We start from the raw sequence: 6808 nt of genomic DNA on the forward strand, positions 1-6808 counted from the left end.
TTATTATGTAGGGTTCAATAGCAAGTACGGCATATCATAAATATTTTTTATTTACAATAACTTATACTTAACCGCTTAACTTTTTTTATTGACATTATAAAAAAATCTGAAAAGTTACCAGAAGTCGTTGGTCAAATTTTATAGAGAACAGCATAATTACTTCAATTAAATAATAACGTCAGGCAACATTAATAAACAGTATTTTATTCGCAAATGACAAAAAAAGACTTAATTTACATAACCAAGCAAAAACAGTTAGTGTACGTCATGCCTCTTATAATAATATCTCCAAAGGGTGTCGATAATGCTCGGTCGGTGCATTTGGACGAAGTCGATTGCATTTGTGTCGTTACTGACAATAACTTAACAATGTTGAACTAATGTTAGTGATCGATACACAATAAGTGACAGATAGACGATAGACAATAAGACAGTGTTAAATATTTATAAGCAAAGTCACTCAATCCAAGTCCCAAATGTATTGACTGCCAAAGACTATATTTGTGTCGTTGGAAGTCAATACGTTTGGGCCTTGGATTGAATAATATGTTGATAAATATATGGCAAATTATCATCCCAAACGTGCAGTTTTCGTCGCGAAGTTTTTCTTCAACGCCGAGCACGAAATTAACTTTAAACATAAATTAAGCACATGAAAATGTAGTTGTGCTTGTCCAAATTTAAAACCAAGATAAACATGCACCATAATCCTAAATATAAAAATTAATCAGAAATAGAAAATGATACAGACTTCATCTATACATATAATAAAATTAAAACTGATCGCTAATCTTTATCAACGAAATAGAACCCAAAACAATGATTGTTAGAACTTTTGTCGGTTTGTCTTTCTATTTGTCTATGCGTTTATGGACGCTAATTCGAGACAGCAAAACGGATTTGGGTGCGGTTTTCACGAGTGTGTTGTGGCTAACTTCACTTAAAATTTAGATTTTGGTTTATTTCAATCGGTTCATAAATAATAAAGTTATGTCAATTTGAAAAATCACGTCGAACATTTTTTCGATAAAAATGCTATAAATTAACGGTTCAATTGAATTGGCTGAAACTTTAGCTACTTATAAATGATAGTGTGTACAACGATGATGATTGAAAGTTTATAGGAACGAAATAAAGTTAAAAAATAGACAGTTTCAGAGATTTAGATACTTCCCATGTAAGTTGAGCTCAGATCTATATGATCAATCATATTAAATAGGATTCAGCTTATGCTATAACATACGTTGGTTATATATCTACGCGCCCACGCGTATCTTTTAAGTTTGAGTCACTATAACATTTTATATGGTAATCGAAATTGTTTTAAAATAATGTTACACTATTTGCAAGTCGTTTTTATAAGCATGACATTAATTCTTATTAGAGATATCCAGATAAGACCATAGACAGTTTTAGTATTTTTATAGTTTTGACATTATTTCAACAGGTAATTGAGTACGTAGAGTAGGTTTTTTGAAAATACTTATACTAAGGTATTTGGTTTCGTTTTGTTAATAACTTTAAAAATTAAAGTTAAGTTTAGGTTAGGTAGATATTTTGTATTTATATATTTTGTAGATGATATGATATGATATAGATATTTTGTATTCGTCGTATGTGTTGTTTTCGTCACCGCATATATTTTATTATTATTAAAATTAATAATCCGATTCTCTGGGCGAAAAATGAACCAGTTAATTGGTTAGTTGATAATAAGTTCTGATTTAAAAAAAAATAGATTTACGTTTTAGTTTTAAAAGGACACAATTTCCTGTGAATTTATCGTTTGCAGTCACAAAAAATAAAGCACAGGGAAAGACACATACTTGATGTCGGAATAGATTTAATGCAATTTTTTTGTTAGGACAAATTATTGTATGTTGCCCCCCCCTCCCCCCTATCTAGATCCGGGTGCGGCAAAATACTAATTAATACTAATATCAAACGTAAATAAAACTAAAAATTTTGTATAAACTGAAACATTAAAAAGCTTCTCATAGTGATTTTTTTAAGTTTTATGCGGGTGAAACCGCGTGCACAGCTAGTATTCAAATGCTTACAGAGAAACCATAACAGTATGTAAAATTTATTGAACCTGTGAATGTTTTTTTCAATTCGTCCTGGTAGATCCTGAAATTGGCGCATACAAACATACAAGGCACCGGCTTAGGAGCCCCGGCATACAAAAATATTTTTTTTTTATCTGACCGCTTCGAAAAAAGGACCTAAAATGTCACAGTTAATGTATTCATTAACAAATTATGAGATGGTTAAAATCACCTTGTACCTTGTCATATATCACAGTAACTTTCAGTTTTTCTTAAATAGGTTGATTTAAAAATAAATAATCAGTGATTTACCGACATCAAGTTACAACCATTTAACTTATTATTAGATCACATTAAGTGAAGTTCGCTACAGAATATTTGTACTTAGACTTCTTAAGAATTTCTTAATTAAAGCGACATTATACATAGGTTATTTTTTTGGCCGAAGGTGACCTAACCTGAAGCCGAAGGTTCGGTTGGACACTAAGGACTATATATATATATATATATATATATATATATATATATATATATATATATGCCTATATAATTATCGCTAAACGATTGCGGTGAAATAAGTCCTGAATCACGCTTGCAATAAATACATACATACACACAACAAGTTTTTATCTAGTTAGTTATACTATTGTTATTTCATATTTATAATTATTAGTTAAGATTAAAAATTAAATGTATATGAATATTCCTTTTACAAAAGTTTTAAGTGAGTTTTATAAATTTTAAAGTAAATATTTTGTTAGCGTCAAATACGCACTTTACCGTTTCTTTAATTGTAGGCGTAAACCGAGATTTCCTGTAACATTGCAAACTTACGTTAATTGGAAAATATGATAATATAAACAGCTATTATTGGCAAGAAAATTAACATTTACAGTAAAAACACACATTCATACGTCCATCGAATGTGCATCGCTTGTATTATGAAAAATGATTATTAAAACAAAAAAAAACATTTCACGTTATAAGTAAAAGTAGTACCCGGTAAATGTTCCATTGATTGTTAAGGGTATTCAAAGTCAAGGCTAGGATCCTGTGAGCCAATAAACGTTATTGGATTTTTCTGTCAAGAGATTCTGAATAAAAGGCCAGAATTAGAAATTTAATAGTGTTTACGCTCCAGTACTACGGAAAGCACGTAATGCCGTTATTCCTGCGCCTTACCTCTCTTCAACCGTATCGGATTCCATTTGAGTGAGGGAATAGAAAATGCGTGGGATTACGTCCACACTTGAGTAGTACATCAGTACAACATCTTCTCCACCGTTGGTTTATATATCTCACTATTAATATGAAAGATATGAGTCAGAATTTCTAATGACACGTACAAGTTTATTTTACATTATATGATATAATGCCGATCACTGAATGATTTATTGTAATTACAAAATTAAGACATGCAAAATTTTAATATTAGCTAGAGTTGAACTCACGAATATTATGTTTAGTATATTTATGTGCTCAAAAAATATGTAGAAAGAATTCTGCGATGTTTTTGTTCGTTAATTTTTATCTTGTGTTTGTTGAAGGCAACACCTTTTGAATTAAAAATAAAATTACCACCTTTATAAAAAAATAGATGTCAACTCACTTTAGAAAAATACCCTATTTAACTTGCATAGCGACAAACAAATAAATATTTTTTTAATTATTTTGTGATTCGTGTTTCGTTTTAGATATTTTTTCGTTAATTGTTTTTCATAATAACTTATAAAGTCTGATATGGATTGTAAGGAAGCATAATATTATTTAAAATTTTAATTAAGTTGATCAAATATAATAAAAATTATTTTAGTTTTTTTATTTAAAAAAAATCACAGCGTTCTACAACGTATCTTTACAATGATTTTAAACTATTACTTTTAGCTACTATTATATATTTATTGTAATAAATCGAAATAAATAAAAGTAGATGTTGGCGTATCTGTATTTATAGTATGTATTTTATCATGGAGAGGGATTTTATACTATCCAACTATTGTAACTCGCTACTAGATGGCGCTGCAGTACCTTAACATTTATACCGTTAAAACGATCGCCTTTACAATAGATACATCATACGCAGCAACGTCTCTAAGGACATATCCTTATCGCATAAGCTGCTACCGGAACTGAATCATAATTTTCAATTATTTTCATTAATTCATTTTGTCAAAGAGTATACAACATGTTTTTTTTTAATAAAAACGATACAGATGCAATATTTATGATTAATGAAACTGTGCTTACCTTATAGATATCTCTTTACAGTTGCAAGAAAGTAAAATTATTTGGATATTCTTTATTAATTTATAAATCAATATTATAAAAAGAAATTATAAATCTGAACAAGAAGAAATGTACATATCATATAAAATGTCAAAAAATCTTTTACTTATAAAATATATTACAATTCATTTGTGTAATTAAGTAAATTAAGTGTTAATTTTGATAATTTTAATGCAATTTTAGTGTCAATCAATGTTGAATTTTGTAAATAAGAACAATAATGAGCATTGCGATTCGTTCGTATGAAGAAATTAAAAGAAGTAATATTTTACGCAACGGCTTACATATAAGGGCTTGTTATATAGGATGGAGTAATTGATCGATATCGTAAAAAATAACTAGGTTTTCAGCAATTAGACAACTTAATTGATTGGCGTTTCCTGTAATATTTCATAGTAATTTGCAACAAACAGTTTGGTATTGAACAAATACGCCTTAAACGTTGGTAAGTCAATCTATATAAATTGTTTTATAATACCTGAAATATACTCCAATATTACTAAAATTTATTTTTATATTAATTGATTTTCAATTCTTCTGCAGTTATTAAAACTGTTTTCGTTCTTTTAAAGAATTGTCCGATTTATTTATAATTCTGAAGCTCAAAACTCCCTACAGGATGTTTTTAATGTCCTGGGTAGACTTACAGGTGCGTCCCAATATTTTCACAACAATATTGTACATGTTCACAATACTATAGTTCTTTTTAAAATAGACAATCATTGTATATAATCAATCTTCATTCACTGCCAGCCACTTTGCGAATATCGTCACCCCAAACTATTCATTATGATCAAATAAAATTAATATATAAGAAAACTTTAATTAATAAAAAACTAAATAGAAAACGCATATAATTTTATTTTAGAACAATTCTATTTTTAGGACAAAAAACAGAGCACATATGATCTATCCTTATTTTTTTTAACATATAGATACTAATAAAGCTTAATTTTAAGAACAAATAATAAAAATCAAACCAAAAAATTAGACAAATATATTTTTTTTCAAAGGAAGATGAAGTTACTAAAAATATTTCCATGGACTGCTCCAAAATAAATGACATATAGGCAAGTCAATAATGACAAGTGAAGTTTACTCTTGACAATAATCTTTCAAAAGAACAACATCAAGAAGTAACCAAAGATAAATTCATCATGTTTAGAGTTTTTCTTTACTTTAAAGGAAACAAAAATTATACTTTTTAGTGTGGAAATTTAAGGACGCGACGTGGTGGATGTCGAAGAGCTCGTAATGCTATTTGTAGAAGCTCAGCAACTTTTGTTCCTAAGTTGTCGTCCGTTAAAGTAAGTAACCTAATAACTCTTCTTTGCAAATCTTGTGACATTAACATCATTTCACAAAAATAAAATAAGAAGAAGAACCATATAAATGTTTCTTTATAACAAAAGACAACGCTGACAAACTCATTTGCGTAACAAATACTTTTAATAAAATTTATATCGCATCACATCAAAAAATATTTAAAAAAAAAAAATTATTAACAAAAATAAACTATTCTGACCTTTACATATGATATTAAACTTTGCAAACGTAACAGATTTGTGTCAATTTAAATCTGACCTCGTGTTATTCTGAGCTCATGACCACGGTCGCGCGCATCTACATTTATTTAAAGGGTGACAATTGCTAAACTACTGCACGGAACACTGGGTCACTTAGGCCTTCTATTCATAAACTAATTTAAATAAATATACTATAAAGATATCGCGTTATCAATAACAAAAGAAAATCGAAATATTATAACCACTCCTACACGTAGTTTTAGACATAATGTTATTTATATATATAAAGTTAAAATTAAAGAATCACGTTTACGAATTTAGTAAAGAGAAGAATAAAACATGGTTTGTATTTGATATCGGTCTTTACATGTTAACTTCTAAAGGGTATAAAACATCTACATTATAATATTATTTAAATTATATTTACTCTCGTTTTACAGAGAGCAATCTAGAATAGAAACGAAGTTACCCTATTTTTGAGATATATACCCACCCGCATATTTTATTTATAGTCTAGGGCAGGCATATATACTTATGTACCGAGTATTTATATTACATTCCTTTTTATTCGCAATTACACTGGCTTATACCTTCTCTAGTAACTACCATTATACTGCTAAGTGACAGCCGAGTCAATTATCGTTCTCTTAACAGCATTAGCTCACTTATCAACATTTATCGAATTAAATTATCGAAAAATTACTCTTAAATTTAATTAATTATTTAAGAACCTTTTGATATCATTGGCATTTATTTATTTTATTTAATTTGCAATTTCTATAACTATATTTTACCTGTTGGTAAAATATACATACGTTACACACCCTAGATTACCGCGAAGCTTATGCTACGTCATTTATAAATCCATGCTTAGGACGTAGGTGGTAAAAAAACATGGACTAGGATTTAAACGAAGCCTCGTGTCGCGCCAATCTAATTCCATACGTT

The sequence above is a fragment of the Nymphalis io genome, chromosome 12, assembly GCF_905147045.1.
Source record: "Nymphalis io chromosome 12, ilAglIoxx1.1, whole genome shotgun sequence".
Classification (NCBI taxonomy): Eukaryota; Metazoa; Arthropoda; class Insecta; order Lepidoptera; family Nymphalidae; genus Nymphalis; species Nymphalis io.